At 41.4% G+C, this 18,793-nt stretch overlaps 1 long non-coding RNA gene across 1 annotated transcript in view; it reads right to left on the reverse strand.

Annotated features, from left to right (window-relative positions):
- Nucleotides 1–2,792: 2,792 nt before the first annotated feature.
- Nucleotides 2,793–18,793, reverse strand: part of LOC138754727 (uncharacterized) — a 46,449-nt gene continuing 30,448 nt past the window's right edge. Inside the window, exons 3-4 of the long non-coding RNA XR_011351903.1 lie at nt 9,397–9,493; nt 2,793–2,834 (exon numbers count right to left, since the gene is read on the reverse strand). This is a non-coding gene — a long non-coding RNA (uncharacterized lncRNA). The remainder of the gene's footprint in view (nt 2,835–9,396; nt 9,494–18,793) is intronic.

The following is an 18,793-nucleotide window of genomic DNA, read 5'->3' on the forward strand; positions in this document are numbered from 1 at the left end:
TAAGTTTTGAACTCCTGAAGAAGAGAAAGGAGTTTAATACAGCAAAAGCGATCCTATGGAAAAAAGGATATAAATTTATGCTAAAGTACCCAGCGGTACTTAAAATAGTTATTCCAGGGCAGCAAAACAGACTATTCTCGGATCCGGAGGAAGCACGAAAATTTGCAGAACAACTACAAAACAGACAGAGAGATGAAGACATGTAACGAGAGCAAAAATGACCACAAACTATATGTATTTGTGTATATGGGTATATATATAAATATATATAGATATATATATACACATAGATATATATATGTGTGTATGTATATATTGTGTACCTGTCCCGCATCGGACTTGTCAGCCACAAACGAGCCTGCAGCTGACGTGGACTTTTACCCCCTCCATAAATCTTTGTCCGCGAAGCCAAGCCAAAGACATGTGTGTATGTATATTTAAAAGAAAATATAAAGAGTATAGATAAGAATTAATAAGGGAAAGTAAGGGAAGAGAGGAAGTAAGGAGGGAATTAAGAGAGTGACCTTTGTTATATATGAAGATTAAAATCTTTTCTGGGGGGGGCTGCGTGGGGAAGAATTACGGTCACTGCGAAATCAGTTGATGCTTGCGAGTGAATTCGCAAATCCAAATGCAGAGGGGAGATGTGGTTGCCCGACAAGGGATAAAGGGCAACTCAGGAGGGGGAGGGGAGAATGGGGTTAAAGAAATTTTAGATAGGAGAATAAGGGAAATGTTTGATGTTTTAGAAATGTTGTCTTATAAAGTGTTCAAAACAAGAAAGCAGAAATGGATAAGAAGGAAAGGTGATAATGAGGAATCGGAAAGGAAAGATAAACAATGTATAAGATGGCTATGTTGAATTATATGACTTTAAATATTAATGGAATACATAACCAAATCAAAAGGAAGACACTGTTAAATTTATTGAAAAAAGAAAAAAATTGATAGAGCATTCATACAAGAGACACACTTAACCGAAGTGGAACATAAGAAATTAAAGAGGGATTGGATAGGACATGTAACAGCAGCATCATATAATTCAAAAGCTAGAGGAGTAGCTATATTAATCAGTAAAAATGTACCAATCAAAATAGAAGAGGAGATAATAGATCCAGCAGGGAGATATGTAATGATAAAATGTCAGATATATTCGGAGTTTTGGAATTTACTCAATGTATATTCACCTAATGAAGAAGATCAAAAATTTATGCAAGATATCTTTTTGAAGATAGCAGATACGCAAGGGAACATACTAATAGGAGGGGATTTCAATCTTAATTTGGATTCAAACATGGATAAAACTGGAAAAAAAAATTAATAGAAAGAACAAAGTAACCAAATTTATAATTAAATCGATGCAAGAAATGCAACTTTTGGATATATGGAGGAAACAACACCCAAGGGAAAAGGAATATTCATATTATTCAGGCAGACATAAAACATACTCAAGAATAGACCTATTCCTGTTATCAGCTCACATGCAAGAGAGAGTTTGGAAAACGGAATATAAAGCTAGACTATTATCAGACCACTCACCCTTGTTATTGACAATAGAGTTAGAGGACATCCCACCAAGAATGTATAGATGGAGATTAAACTCCATGCTACTTAAAAGGCAGGATTTTAGAGAATTAATTGAACGACAAATTAAAATGTACTTTGAAATAAATACGGAATCAGTGAAAGATAAGTTTATACTATGGGACGCAATGAAAGCGTTCATCAGAGGGCAAATAATATGTAACCAAGATGAAGAAGGACTACAACCAGGAAACAGAACAGTTGGAAAGGGAAATTGCAAATATAGAAAAAGAATTATCAATGAAGAATGACACAACGAAAAGAAGAGAATTGGCAGATAAAAAAAATAAAATATGAAACACTACAAACATATAAGGTGGAAAAGAACATAATGAAGACAAAACAGAAATATTATGAACTAGGAGAAAAAACGCACAAAATTCTAGCGTGGCAGCTTAAGACAGAACAAACTAAGAGAATGGTATTGGCATTAACGAAAAAAGACAAGCAAATCACATATAATCCAACGGAGATTAATGAAAACTTTAGAGAATTCTACGAACAACTATATCAAACTGAAAACGAAGGGAAAGAAGATAAAATAGATGAATTTTTAACTAAAATTGAACTACCGAAATTACAAACAGAGGAACAAAATAAATTAACAAAACCATTTGAAATAGAAGAAATACAGGAGATAATAAAAAAACTACCGAACAATAAAACACCAGGAGAGGATGGATTCCCAATAAAATTCTATAAAACATTTAAAGATTTATTAATTTCTCCCCTTCTGGAAGTATTCAACCAGATTGATAAAACACAAAGCTTACCAGAGTCATGTAAAACAGCAATAATTACAGTAATACCAAAGACAGGGCAAGATCCATTTATACCAGCGTCATATAGACCAATATCTTTACTTAACACAGATTACAAAATAATAGTTAAACTATTAGCAAACAGATTAGCCGACTATGTACCAAAAATAGTAAATCTAGACCAAACTGGATTTATTAAAAAAAGACGAACAACAGACAATATCTGTAAATTTATTAACAGTAGCGATTGCTTTAGACGCAGAGAAGGCCTTTGACAGAGTAGAATGGAATTATTTATTCAAAGTACTACAAAAATTCAGCTTACCAGAGAAATATATTAATTGGATTAAAGCATTATATAAGGGGCCATTGGCGAAAGTGACAGTAAACGGATATATATCAAAACAATTTAACTTAAGCAGATCAACAAGGCAGGGATGCCAACTATCTCCTTTACTGTTCGCATTAGCCATAGAACCACTGGCAGAACTGATAAGAACAGAAAATAAAATAAAAGGGATAAAAATAAAAGACAAGGAATATAAAATCAGTCTATTTGCAGATGACATTATAATATACTTAGTAGAACTAGAAATATCAATAAAAGAATTACATAGGAAATTGAAGGAATATGGAGAAGTGTCGGAGTACAAGATTAACGCAAATAAAAGCGAAGCAATGCCAATGAATAATGCGGATTTCTCAAAATTTGAGAATCACCATTCAGATGGCAAACGCAAGCAATGCGATATCTAGGTATACAAATAAATAAAAACCTCAGCCATCTATATAAACTCAATTATTATTCACTAATGAAAAAATTACAAGACGACTTAGAGCATTGGAAAGATTTACCACTAACACTGATAGGAAGGATAAACTGTATTAAATGAATATTTTCCTAAGGATACAATATTTATTTCAGACATTACCAATACGATTAACAGAGAAATTTTTCAAGGGTTTAAAGAAAATAATAAGGAAATTTTTATGGAAAGGGGGGAAACCGAGGATAGCACTAGATAAATTAACAGAATGGTAAAAACAAGGAAGCTTACAACTACCAAACTTTAAAAATTTTTATAGAGCCGCACAATTAAGATACCTATCAGATTTTTATCAAACAAGGGAAAAGCCAGATTGGACTAGATTAGAACTAGATAAAATAGGGGAGAAGATACCTGAACATATATTATATAAATGGGATGAAAAATTGGTACTACGTAGAAATTCTCCAGTATTGCGTCATCTGCTCAACATTTGGAAGAAGATTCATGTAGAAAGGAATAAAACAAATTACCAACTACCAAAACTAATACTGACGCAAAATCAGCTAATCCCTTTTACAATAGATAACCTTTCCTTTAGAGAATGGGAGAAAAAAGGGATCAAAAGAATAGAGAATTGTTTTTCAGGAAATAAACTATTATCATTTGAACAATTGAAGGATAAATATAATATAACTGATGATACAAGGTTGGCATACTACCAACTGAAATCCTACTTGAAGGACAAATTGGGAAACAGTCTGAGGTTACCAGAAGGAAGTAATTTTGAATATGTGATTACAGATACAATGATAATCAAAAAATTTATAACAAACATGTATATTAAACTACAAGAAAAGGAGAATGAGGAAACAAATGGTAAAACCAAACAAAAATGGGAACAAGATCTAAGCATAAAGATAAAGAATGAAACATGGGAGAAACTATGCTCTGGAACCATGAGAAATACAATAAACACAACGTTACGTATGATACAATATAACTGGATACACAGGTTATACATTACACCTCAAAAGTTAAATAAATGGGACCCAACAGATTCAGACAGATGTTTTCACTGTAAAAAGGAAACGGGAACAACAGTTCATGCAATCTGGACATGTGAGAAAGTGAAAAAATTTTGGGAAGATCTAAACCAGATACTAAATAAAATCACAAAAAGCAATATACCAAAAAACCCAGAGATCTTCCTCCTAAGTAATATAAAAAACAAAGAATTTGGAATTGATTTGGATGGAGCACAAAAAAAATTTGTTATGATAGCCCTAGCTGTCGCAAAAAAATGTATTATGTCAATCTGGAAATTAGAAGATAATTTGAGAATACAACAATGGTATATAGAAATGAATACATGTATTCCATTAGAAAAAATAACATACAATTTAAGAAATAAAATTACAATATTTGAACCAATATGGGAGCCATACATGAAACACAATAGAGAAAACCTACCTTGGACATCTACCACCTAAAATGACAGAAGGAGAAGATAATGAAAAGAACTGACTCAGTGGAATTTCTTTTATTTTTATTGAGTGACAACATTGTTTAACGGGTTTAATGTATCTTAGATTCTGAACTTTAAATAAGTGGGAGGGGAGGTGAGGGAGGGAGGGGAGGAGGGAAGTGGGGGGGAGAAAATGAGACTGTATATATTTGAAAAGGAAAATGTATGTATCTTGATCAATATGGTTAATAGTGTGAAAAATAAAAAAATTTAAAAAAAAGAAGGGTGACTTTCAGGGTATGAGACGCAAATTGATTAAGTTAGATTGGCAAATGTTACTTAAAGGATTAACTGTAGAAAGGCAATGGCAAGCATTTAAGGATCACCTGGATGAAATACAGCATTTGTTCATCCGGTTTGGAAAAAGAATAACTCAAGGAGGGTAGTACATCCTTGGATAAAAAGGGAAATCAGGGAGAGTATCAAGTGTAAAGAGGAAGAGTATAGACTAGCCAGGAAAGACAGAATACCAGAGGATTGGGAGAAATTCCGAGTTCTACAGAGGAAGACAAAGGGATTAATCAGGAAAGTCAAAAGAGATTATGAGAGAAAATTGGCAGGGAACATAAAAAATGACTGCAAAAGTTTTTATAGATATGTAAAGAGAAAGAGATTAGTAAAGACAAATGTGGGTCCCTTGCAGTCAGAAATAGGTGAATTGGTCATGGGGAACAAGGACATGGCAGACCAATTAAATAACTATTTTAATTTGGTCTTCACTAGGGAAAATATGAATAATCTTCAGGAAATAATAGGGGACCATGGGGCTAATGTGACGGAAAGACTGGGGAAAATAAGTGTAAGTTATGAGGTTGTGTTGGATAAATTGAAGGGATTAAAGGCAGACAAGTCCCCAGGGCCAGATGGTCTGCATCCCAGAGTGCTAAAGGAAGTAGCCCATAAAAATAGTGGATGCATTGTTGATAATTTTTCAAAACTCTTTAGATTCTGGAGTAGTTCCTGAGGACTGGAGGATGGCTAATGTAACTCCACTTTTTAAAAAGGGAGGGAAAGAGAAATCAGGGAATTATAGACCGGTTAGCTTGACATCGGTAGTGGGGAAAATGTTAGAGTCATTTATTAAAGATGTGATTGAGGCACATCTGGAAAGTGGTGAATTCATTGGTCAGATCCAGCATGGTTTTATGAAGAGAAAATCGTGTCTGACTAATCTTATTGAATTTTTTGAGGATGTATCTAGTAGAGTGGATAGGGGAGAACCAGTGGATGTGGTTTACCTGGATTTTCAGAAGGCTTTTGATAAGGTCCCACACAGGAGATTACTATACAAACTTAAGGCACATGGTATAGGGGATATGGTATTGAGGTGGATAGAGAATTGGTTGACAGATAGGAAGCAAAGAGTAGGAATAAACAGGTACTTTTCAGAATGGCAGTCAGTTACTAGTGGGGGTACCACAAGGCTCAGTGCTGGGACCCCAGTTATTTACGATATATATTAATGATTTAGATGAGGAAATAGAAAACAGCATGTCCAAGTTTGCAGATGACACGAAGCTGGGTGGGATTGTAAGCTGTGTAGAGGCTGTTAAGAGTGTGCAGGGTGACTTGGACAGGTTGGGTGAGTGGGCAAATGCATGGCAGATGCAATATAATGTGGATAAGTGTGTGGTTATCCACTTTGGAGGAAAGAATGGGAGGCTGAGTAATATCTTAATGGTATCCAATTAGGAAAAGGGGAGATGCAAAGAGACCTCAGTGTCGCTGTGCATCAGTCATTAAAAGTGGGCAGGCAGGTGCAGCAGGCAGTAAAAAAGGTGAAATGGTATGTTGGCGTTCATATCAAGAGGATTCAAGTACAGGAGCAGAGAGGTATTGATGCAGTTGTATAGGGCCTTGGTGAGACCTCACCTGGAGTATTGTGTTCAGGTTTGGTCTCCTTATCTGAGGAAGGATCATTGCCATGGAGAGAGTGCAGAAAAGGTTGACCAGATTGATACCAGGGATGGCGGGACTTGCATATGAAGAAAGGCTAGAACGACTGGGCTTGTACTCGCTGGAGTTTAGACGATTAAGAGGAGATTTAATAGAAACGTTCAAAATTCTTAAAGGATTTGACAGGCTAGATGCAGGAAGATTGTTCCCAATATTGTGCAAGTCTAGAACCAGGGGTCACAGTTTAAGGATAAAGGGGAAGTCCTTTAGGACTGAGATGAGGAAGAATTTTTTCACTCAGAGGGTGGTGAATTTATGGAATTCTCTGCCACAGGAAGTGATTGAGACCGGTTCCATAGCTATACTTAAGAGAGAGTTAGATTTAGTACTTGTGACTAGGGGGATCAGGGGGTATGGAGAGAGAGCTGGAACAGGGTACTGAGTGGATGATCAGCCATGATCAAAATGAATGGTGGTGTAGGCTTGAAGGGCCAAATGGCCTACTCCTACACCTATTTTTTATGTTTCGATGTTTAAAGATCATTAAAAGCAACTTTTGTTTAAGTCACCATTTGTCTTGGTGGATAATCCATTGCTGCTGGGTTTTGGGGTCCTTTGAGATCATAACACTGCAACGGGGAGGAACGGGTTAGGGTTTAAATAATTAATGTTCTAAGTGGAATAGTGTATGTAAGATGGCTGCGCTGGTGACCGCAGAGCCCACCTCACTGACAAAAGGCAAAGGAGGAAAAACCCAACACCCAACCCCAACCAACCAATTTTCCCCTGCAACCGCTGCAACCGTGTCTGCCTGTCCCGCATCGGACTTGTCAGCCACAAACGAGCTTGCAGCTGACGTGGACATTTACCCCCTCCATAAATCTTCATCTGCGAAGCCAAGCCAAAGAGAAAGAGACTATAGGTGAGTAGAGCGGTGGGCTCAGCAAGCATTCTTGAGGTGCACCTGTGTTGAATGTCAGTGAGGAGGAGACGTTGTTTCCCATTCATACTGACTGTGGGCTTCTGCTGTGCGGGGGTGGGGGGGGGAGGGAATGCAGATGCCCAGGTTTTGGAGCCATCAGATCTCCCCCCCATTCTCCAACGACCCAGGAATAAAGTCCTAAGCTGTTTTACTTTTCTGCAATGAACAGCTGCTATGAATGGAATGCATGGCCAAAGCGGGAGGTAGATTCATTGGTACTGTTCAATAGGGAGCTGGATGAAAGATTTTAGGGGTAGAGATTGGATAGGCCAGGCTTATTTTCCCTGGAGTGAAGGAGGCTGAAGGGGGTGACCTGGTAGGATTCCAGGAAAGCCCCTGTTATCCGGAATTCAAACAACCAGCAGCCTCAAGTCACTGGCAAAAAAAAAATTGAGGAAAATAAATACGAGTTTAAAATTGATGCACCTTGACATTAGTTCGCTAGTCCATGCAACACATAATCTCAAGCAAATGGAAATTTCACTTATCCAGCATCTACTAATCCCCACAGGGGCTGGATACCAGGGGTTTTACTGTATATAATATTATGATACAGGTTCTTCAGGATAACTTGCCGACGTTGACCAAACTGTTCCACCTGCCTGTGTTTAGCCCATATGCCACTAAACCCATCCTATCCGTGCATCCATAAAAATGTTTCAATTGTATCCATCTCAATGATCTCCTCCAGCAGTTTCTTCCATACACCCACCACCCTCCATGTTAAAAAGTTACCTCTCAAGTCCCTCTCTCCACTCCCCCTCCCATCTTCACCCTCTGGTTCTAGATTCCCCTACTCTGTGCATTCACCCCATCTATTCCTTTCATTAGGATCACCCTTCATCCTCTGTCCTCCGGTTCTAGATTCCCCTACTCTGTGCATTCACCCCATCTATTCCTTTCATTAGATCACCCTTCATCCTCTGTCCTCCAGTTCCAGATTTCCCTACTCTGTGCATTCACCCGATCTATTCCTTTCATTAGATCACCCTTCATCTCTGTCCTCCAGTTCTAGATTCCCCTACTCTGTGCATTCACCCCAACTATTCTTTTCATTAGATCACACTTCATCCTCTGTTGTCCGGTTCTTGATTCCCCTACTCTGTGCATTCACCCCATCTATTCCTTTCATTAGATCACCCTTCATCCTCTGTCCTCCGGTTCTAGATTCCTCTACTCTGTGCATTCACCCCATCTATTCCTTTCATTACATCACCCTTCATCCTGTGCTCCAAAGAATAAAGCCCCGGTCTGCTCAACCTCTGGCTTGCGAGTCCTGGCAACATCTTTGTAGATCTAATCTGCACCCTCTCTGTGAGTCTGTGGAACTTGTTGCTATGATCAACTGTGGAAGCGAGGTCATTGGGTTTAAGGCAGAGATTGTCAGGCCTCGAGGGTTATGAGAAGGCTGGGGAGAGGGTCTGAGTGGGAAGATGGATCTGAGTGATTAGAATGGCGGAGCAGACTCAAGTGCCGATGGGCTGACTTCTGCTCCTACTTCTCATGCTCTTGACAACATCTTAGCTACACCACGGTGAAGGAAGATGAACGCAATACTCCAAGTGATGAGAGGGTAGACAGCCAGAATCCTTCTTGCTAGGTTGGGGTATCAAAAACAAGAGGATGTCCATTAAAGGAAAGAGCCTTAAAAGGGTTCTTGGAGTAAGTTTGTTTTACACAGAAAGTGATTGATGTCTGGATATTACTGCCAGATGATGTGTGGAATTAGATTAAATTAGATTAGATTCAACCTTATTGTCATTCTGCCAAGTACAGATACAAGCCAATAAAATCCGATTAGCATCTAATCAAGAAGTACAAAGAATAGTGCTATTAACAAGTAAATGTGAATAAAAGCAAGCTCTCTAGCAAACAAACCTGATGTAATACTGCTCAGCGCTGTGATGTAAGGTTTAGCAGGGTCACAGCTTCATGAAGGAAGCTCTTCCTGACGCTGCTAGTTCAGGAGCTGCGCCTACCGGAGAGAAGCAGAGTAAAAAGTCCATAGTTAGGGTATGATGCATCTGTGATGATGTTTTTCGCCCTGGCTCAAGCAGCACTTACTGATAGATGACCTCAATGGTGGGCAATTGGGTGCCAGTAATCCACTGGGCAGTTTCCACCACCCACTGGAGTGCTTTACAGTCTGATACGGGACAGTTGCCATACAGAGATGCCGAGGGTGAGTATGCTCTCGATGGTACAGCAAAAATCCATCAGTATCCTGGGACAGAGGTGAGCGTTCTTGATGCACTGCAGGAGATAAAGGCGCTATTGTGCCTTTTTGATCAGGATGGAGAAGTTCAGATGTAATAATTCTTCATACAAAACATTTAGATTGACACTTTAAAGATTCAGAATTGGCTAGAGTGTAGTCATAGATGGAACGCATTCTACCTGGAGGTCAGTGACTAGTGGAGTTTCACAAGGATCTTTTCTGGGGCCCCTGCTCTTTGTGATTTTTATAAATGATGAAGAAGTAGAGAGAAGAAGTTTGCAGATGACAAGGTTGGAGGCATAGTGGACAGTGTCGAAGATTGTCATGTTACAGCATGATATAGAAAAGATGCAGAAATGGGTGGAAAATTGACAGATGGAGTTCAATCCGGGTAAGTGTGATGTGATGCATTGTGGAAGGTCAATCTTGAAGGCACAGTACATGGTTAATGGCAGGATTCTTAAGAATGTGTAGGAACAGAGGGACCTTGGGATCCAAATTCATAGATCTCTTAGGGTCACTGCGTAAATTGAAAGGGTATTAAGAAGGCTCATGGCATACAACCCTTCATTAGTTGGGGGATTGAGTTCAAAAGTCGTGAGGTCATGTTGCAGCTCGAGAAAACTCTGGTTAGACCACACTTGGAATATTGTGTTCAGTTCTTGTTGCCTCATTACAGAGGAGATTTAGCAGAATGTTGCCTGGATTGTAAAGTGTGTCTTATGAGAGAAGGTTAATGGAGCTTGGCCTTTTCCCTTTGGAACGAAGAAGGATGAGAGGTGACTTATTAAAGGTCTACAAGATTAAGAGGCATAAATCAGGTGGACAACAGCAGCACCTTTTCCTGGGGTGAGAGAGACTAGCAAACACCTGAGAATATCTGTACAAGGTGAGGGAAGGAAAGCTTAGGGGACACAAGAGGGGCAAAGTTTTTTTCACACAGAGAGTAGTGTGAGAGATAATAGAATATAGGAAGTAAAGCTAGGTATGAATGAAATAAGGAATACTAGACTAGATTAGAGGAAGTTAAGTAAGTGCTGAGTAGGGATGAATTCCGATAAGGATGAATTCCGATAAGAGTGTGAGGAAGGGTTACGCAAGTATAATAGCATAAGGGTCTTATAGTGATAGAAAGAATTAGCAAGTTCTGCATATAGAATTAGGCCTGGGGATTGAGATGTGTTAATAAGGACAAAGGCAGATTCATGAATAAGGAGAATGACATGATGGAACCCAGACAGGATATCCCATGGTCTTTCAAGTTTACAGAAACTGCACGTAGGCATACAGAATTACCAAATGCCAAACCAATCCAGGAGGCAGAAGAATGTTAAGCGGCGGGGGAGAGGGGAGGGGGAGGGTACCTCTACACTGAAATGATCTGTATAAAAGTTGGGTGAGCCCCAGTATGTGTGTGTATTCCCATGGTAAGGGGAAGCACCCAACTTTGCACTGTTGTACAATAAATGTTCTTTGTTCTCAATTTTTGTCTCGAGTGAAATCTGTTTCTCACTTCTGTTTCTCACAGTAGGGAGTGCCTGGGATGCATTGCCAAGGGATGTTGGTGGAGGCTGGTACAATAAGGCCATTTAAAAGACTCTTAGGTACATGGATGCAAGAAAAATAGAGGGTTACAGATGTGAGGTAGGGAAGGTTTAGTTGAGTAGATTTATATAGTGTCATGTCAATTGAAAGACAAATGTTGGAGGGTTGAAGGGTAATTTGACGCTGGAGTTCAGGATGAAGTTATGAGAAAATAAAGGGCAGAGGAAGGAAATATTTTAGGATAGAGATGCTGGGTAGGTCTTATTAATTCTACTTGATCTGAGGTTGGAGAATGCAATTGGGACTGTTCCACTTAACAAAGGGCAGTGAATAGAGTTGGGACATGACCCATTGATCCATGTGTTCAACTCCTCTTGGTTGGGACATGGCCTTCATTCTCACATCATTCAATACGTTGTGATTAGTGTAGATGGGCAAATAAGATTGGAACAGGTGGGCCTGTTTCAATGATCGAATTGTGATAAGTTATGGAGGGGTGGGGGAGAAAGAGGGGTTGGGGGAGTCATCTGTAGAGGCAGGAAGTGGATTTGAGCTGAACAATCATAACAGCTGGATGTGCAATACTGTAATTAATTCTGGTCGTTCCACTTCAGGAAGGACATGGAGGCTTTGGAAGGGTCACAGAAGAGATTTACCATGATGCAGCCTGGATTGGAGGGTGGGAGCTACGGGGAGAGGTTGGACAAACTTGGGCTGTTTTCTCTGGAGCTTCGGAGGCTGAGGGGAGAACAGATAGAAGTTAGTAAAATTAAGAGAGGGTAGACAGTCAGAATTTCAGTCCCCGAAAAAATAAACACTACAGGGACATTGATTTAAGATAGCTTTGATAGTTCTCTGGATAGTATTTCTCTGGACCACGGTGCATATACCTACAGTCACAATACACAGTGGATAATAATCATGTGTAGATAAAGATATAAATTTCAGACACATTTTGGGACAATTTACTTTGATTATCAATCCCACACCCTGCATAGAAACATAGAAAATAGGTATAGGAGTAGGCCGTTTGGCCCTTCAAGCCTACACCGCCATTCATTATGATCATGGCTGATCAGTACCTGGTTCCTGCTTTCTCCCCATACCCCCTAATCCCCTTGGCCACAAGGGCCAAATCTAGCCTACACTTAAATATTGACAGGGAACCGGCCTCAACTACTTCCTGTGGCAACGAATATCCACATATCCACCACCCTCTGAGAGAAGAAACTTTTCCTCATCTCAGTTCCTAAAAACACTTCCCCCTTATCCTTAAACTGGGACCCCTGGTTCTGGTTTATCCCAGCATTGGAAACAACCTTCCTGCGTCTAGTCTGTCTAAACCCTTAAGAATTTTATGTTTCTATAAGACCCCCCCTCAATCGTACATACATGAGCCCCAAGATTCTTTTTCCTGTGGGTGAGGCAGAATTGTCACTTATTGGACATGCAAAAAAAAACCTGTACACAATCTACATACAAAAAGAAATAAAGAACTGTAAACAGATAACTAATGTAAAAACCTGACTGTGCAACACAGAGAGAATATTGAAAAAATCAATCAAGTGCAAAAACAAGAGCCCCTGATTGAGTTTGTTGTTGAGGAGTCTGATGTTTGAGGGGGAGCAGCTGTTCCTGAACCTGGTGGTGTGGGTCTTGTGGCAACTATACCTCTTTCCTAATGGCAGCAGCGAGAACAGAGCGTGTGCTGGGTGGTGCGGATTCTTGATGATCGCTGCTGCTCTCCGACGGCAGCGTTCCCCTGTAGATGTTCTCGATGGTGGGGAGGGACTTGCCTGTGATGTCCTGGGCTGAGTTCACTACCTTTTGAAGGGCTTTGCGTTCAGGGGTATTGGTGTCCCCCTACCACAACACACTGCCGACCATTGATGTAGAATGCAAGTCCACACAACATTGTGGGCTGAAGGGCCCGTACTGTGCTGTAATGTTCTATGAGGGAGGAAAGTTTAAGGGACATGTGGGGAATGGAAAGCTGTGGGTGCCTGGAATGGGCTGAGGGAGGCAGTGGTGGAAGCAGATATGATACTACATCTAAGAGGCTTCCAGAAAGACACAAAAATATTCAGGGAGAAGAGGGAAGTCCTGGGCTGAGCTGCTCTATGTTCAACCTAATGTTTGAAGCAACACAAACAACATGGTGGTATGATGATTCAAGCCACTCCCTTAACCTACCCTCCTCCTCCCCCCCAACCCCCCGATCCCAGGAACGCAGGATCAATTCCAATCTCTAATGCTGCCCGTGCGGAGATCGTACCTTTTCTCTGTGACCTGTGTGGGTTTCTCCTGGTTGCTCCAGTTTCCCTTCCTCCCCACCCCCGCCCCCAACCAATCCTCCACATCCTCTCCCCAATTATATCCTGCAGAATTGGCCACACCCGCTATGAGGTTTGCCCCCCAGAGTGCAGTTGGGTGGCAGGGGGGCGTGGAGGGTCACCTGAGAGGGAATTTGCTGTGAATGAACCAAACAGTGTCTTTCAAAACAGTGAGTCATATGAGAAGGCAAATCTCAGTTGTTTACACACTGCCCGGCACTTCTAAAACAAGACTGTGATATCACTCCTTGCACTTACAGGAATAGCTCCTGCTAATCTAAGCCATGTGGTCTGCTCGAGCAACTAGTTGATAGTCCTTCTACTGTAGTAATTGAGTGTCTGGCTGCATCATTCACTATGTGGTACAGGACAGTACAGGCTCTTCAGGCCATGATGTTGTGCCGACTATTTTATATATATATATATATCTTCTTCTTTCTTTCTTTGGCTTGGCTTCGCGGACGAAGATTTATGGAGGGGGTAAAAAGTCCACGTCAGCTGCAGGCTCGTTTGTGGCTGACAAGTCCGATGCGGGACTTATATATATATTATATATATATATATAACCTACCAAAGAAAAAACCTCCCTAGCTCATATCCCTCTATTTTTGTATCATTCATGGCCTGTTTAAGAGTCTTTTACCTATCATCCAGCCTCCACCAACACCCTTGGTACGGTAGTTCCCAGATTGATAGTCAATACAGAGGATCGTCAAAACAGCTGAGAAAATATCCGGCGTCTCTTTCTTCTATTTGACGATAGAAGAAAGGGAGTGTTGCTTAAATAGGGCTTAATGAATTTTTGAGGCCCCTTTCCATCTATCACACAGTTTCTTTGACCCTCTACCATCAGAAAAGAGGTACATATCCATCGCACTGTTGTAACATCTCATGTTTTTAATATCTGCCCATTACTCACCCACTCCACCCTATCCTCTCCCCTACGGATCCCATCTGCCTATCATCCCAACCTTATCTCATTCCATTTATCACCTATCTACCTTATCAGATTCCATTATCTGCAGCCCTTTACTTCTCACCCATCTCTATCTCAAAACTCTTTCCCTATTTCCTACCTATCATACCCCCACCTCACCTAGTGTATCATTTACCACCTCCTCCCCATCACCTCTTTATACTGACTAAATTCCACATACGCTCTCAATTCAGATGCATGGCCTTGACCTGAATTGCCACCATCCCTCTGCCTTCATACATGCAGCTCAACCTGCTGAGTTTCTCCAGCAGGTTTTTCTTTACATCACTCCGATCCCCTCTGAAAACACTAACTGACCACGTCACTGTTCCAGCTTGGCTTCTGTCAAAATCGTGCTCCATGTCTCGGCAAATTCCAGACATAATTCCAACGCAGTCTTGGAGGATTTCCCTTATCTGCCCTCTGCCAGCTGGAATTCAGACCATGTACCATTCACCCAAACCTGAAATGATCCCAGTCAAAGACCATATTGCTTTGAAAATCCACGTCCCTTCTCTTCCTCTACAACCTGCTCTATTTCAATCACATAATGGCCAATGGGATTTATTAATAGGGAAATTGAGTTCGAGAGGTCATGTAGCAACTCTACAAATCTCAGGTGAGTGTTCAGTTCTGGCCACTTCATTATAGGAAGGATGGGGAAGTTATGGAGAAGAGATTGACCAGGATGTTGCCTGGATTGGAGAATAAGTCTTATGAGGCAAGGTTAGAAGAGCTGGCTCTTTGGAGCATTGAAGGATGATAAGAGACTTCATAGAGGACAGGGGTGCTATGCTAATTTTTTAGGTGCCAATGCTCACCATAAATGGCAACAAGGAGGTGCTGGAGTTGCCTCATGAGGGTGCTGGAACTTCGCCCTGAGGTGCCGGAGTGGTGCTCTGGTGAGCTCTGGTAGCACTGCACCCTTGGGCATAAATAAGGTGGACAGCCAGTACCTTTTAACCAGGGCAGGAGTAGCAAACACCTGAAGGGTCATCACTACAAACTGAAGGGAGGAAGATTTAGGGGAGGCATCAAGGGAATTTTTTTTTTTTTACACATAGTTGTGGGTGCCTGGAATGAAACATTAGGGGCATTTAAGAGTCTCTTAGACAGACACATGAATGAAAGCAAAATGGAGGGTTATGAGGTAGGTTTTTTTTCATAACATTGAGGGGTGAAGGGCCTGTGCTGTAATGTTCTATGCTCTATGTTATGAAGTCAATATTAATGCCGTCCGGCTGGAGAGTGTCCAGATGGAAAATCAAATGATGTTCTTCCAATTTATGAGTGGTCTTTTTGGGATAGCACATGAGGCCATGGACAGACATGTGAGTGTGGGAGTGGGGTGCAGAGTTGAAATAGTTGGCCACTGGGAGGTCCCTGTCACTGGGAAGGTGCTCAGCAAATGATCTCCCAGTTGTGCCCAGACTGTCCGAAGTAGAGAAGGATTTAAAAGGAGCACTGGAAGAGGTAGATCACTCCCGTGGATACACAAGAGAAGTGTTGCTTCATTTGAAAGGCCTGTATGGGACCCTGAATGGTGGTGAGGGAGGAGGTGTCCCTCCCAACCAATTGCACTCCCCAACTTCCCCCCCCCCCCCCCCACCCACCCCGGCACCTTTCCCTGTAGCTGCAGGAAGTGCCATAACTGTGCCCACACCACCCTCATCTTCTCTACATCGGAGAGACTGGGCGCAGACTGGGAGATCGCTTTGCTGAGCACCTTCGCTCTGTCTGCATCAGTGTCAGGGATCTCCCAGAAGCTATCCATTTCAATTCTGCGCCTGTTACGAGCCTAAAGGACCCCAAAACCCAGCAGCAATAGATATTCAACAAGGCAAATGGTTACTTAAACAAAAGTTGCTTTTAATTATATTTAAACATGAAAATAGAAACAAACGTCAATTTATCTATTATTAACTTACTTAACCTAACTTACCAGTAACCCCCTTCTAATTCTAAGTGCACGTGTGTGCAATGTGTATATAAGTTCAGAAAAGTTCTTAGATTCACAGTCCAATCTCACTTTTCATTCCTCCAAGTTCACTGGTTGCTGGCAATTCTTATACTGTGCACAGAATTTAACATTTATGAAGTTCACCAGGCTTTGGTGCTTGAAAAGTTAATGGTTACGGCTCAGGAAGATTCTCATCGGTTTTCAGAGAGAGATTTGTTGCTCGTTGGACAACCGCAACTGATTCCTTCTGATCGGCCACGTCAGTATCTTTCCAAAGAAATTTGCCCCATCAGGGTTTTCCAGATGATAACCTTTCTTACACATTCATTACATACATGTAAACTTAGAATTAGAAGGGGGTTGAGTTAAGTTAATAGTAATAAGTTAAAATTTAAGTTTGATTCTGTTTTCATGTTTAAAGGTAATTAAAAGTAACTTTTGTCTTGGTAAATATCTATTGCTGCCAGGTTTTGTGGTCCTCTGGGCTCATAACATTAGCACATTTCAAATCTCAGGGCGATCGACCTGTTAAATCACCAACCTAGTGATTTAAGGGGTATCCTGTTCCTGTAATGACGTAATGTAATGTAATGTGCCTGCCACATTGACCACCGCCAGTGGGCTGATAACGCCTCAAACCGTGCATCTTGGCGCCTCACAGTTTGGCGGGCAGCAACCTCCTTTGAAGAAGACCGCAGAGCCCACCTCACTGACAAAAGGCAAAGGAGGAAAAACCCAACACCCAACCCCAACCAACCAATTTTCCCCTGCAACCGCTGCAACCGTGTCTGCCTGTCCCGCATCGGACTTGTCAGCCACAAACGAGCCTGCAGCTGACGTGGACTTTTTACCCCCTCCATAAATCTTCGTCCGCGAAGCCAAGCCAAAGAAAGAATGACGCTTCATGCACTCACTGGAAGTACTGCCAGATGTTTGGATGCTGCTTCCCGATGGCGCACGCACGCATGCGTTGACCTCACCAGAATAAGCAGGTCGGCCATTTTTGTTTTCAAATCGCTTATGGATGAGACCTAGGTAAGTTTAGCTGGGTTCCCTGACTACCTCTGAGGTAATTCAGGGACCCAGTTGGATCCTGACGGAGTTGACTGGGTTGCCCCTTCCTAACTGCCGCATAACTGGAACACTAACTGTCAAAATTGCCTTGTCTCATTTTACACGGCATTTTGAAAGGGCCTAGTGTGTCTTTGTCAAAGCAATTCCCCTCCACTTACTTCTTTATCATTGGCAAATTTGGAACCTTTTCACCTCACTGACAAAAGGCAAAGGAGGAAAAGCCCAACACCCAACCCCAACCAACCAATTTTCCCTTGCAACCGCTGCAACCGTGTCTGCCTGTCTCGCATCGGACTTGTCAGCCACAAACGAACCTGCAGCTGACATGGACATTTACCCCCTCCATAAATCTTCATCCGCGAAGCCAAGCCAAAGAAAAGAAGAATGTAACAATCAAGGGCTGAGAACTAGTGCCTGGGATACTAAGTACATATGGTGCCTTTAATTATTGCTTATGGCCGTGCCTTCAACTGTCAATACCCTCAGCCCAAGCAAGAAGCAATTGACTAGAGGAACAGTGGAGTGAAAGATGAAAGTCTGCAGACCCTGTGATTGTGTCAAAACACAAAAATGCTGGAGAAACTCAGCTGGTCTCGTTTCGGGCCTGAGCTCTTCCGCAGGGTGTCAGTGAAGAAACACAGTGTCTGAATTAAAGGCTGAGGAAAGGAAGTGGGGAGAATGGGATGGGGTGGAGTGCAGGCCAACAGAAGAATGATTAAAGTTTTGGGTTGGAATCATCCATCAAGATCCTAATCTCTGGAGTTCCCAATGTCAACCTCCTTGCCTCTCTCCTTTGGGACAGGGTTCAATGCTTTAACCAAGCACTAACCATAACCCCCTCCATAAATCTTTGTCCGCGAAGCCAAGCCAAAGAAGAACCAAGCTTTTGATGACTTCCTGCTGTGAATCAGTGATTAGTTGCTATTGTCTCTATATGAAGCAGCTTGGGATATTTCCCCTATCAAGGTCATTGTGTGAAATGCAAATGTTTGCTTTACCATGACAATGAACTCATCAAACCAAATCCCTCTGGAGCAACTGCATAATAAGCAAGTTCAACAAAGACTCAGTCCTGTAATATTTTGTAAATGAGAGAGTAAAAACGCTAAAACGCAAGGATTTATACAGCAGCTTCCTCAGAGAGAGATTCCTTTTCCAGGACATCTGCA

Source organism: Narcine bancroftii, chromosome 2 (genome assembly GCF_036971445.1).
Source record: "Narcine bancroftii isolate sNarBan1 chromosome 2, sNarBan1.hap1, whole genome shotgun sequence".
Classification (NCBI taxonomy): domain Eukaryota; kingdom Metazoa; phylum Chordata; class Chondrichthyes; order Torpediniformes; family Narcinidae; genus Narcine; species Narcine bancroftii.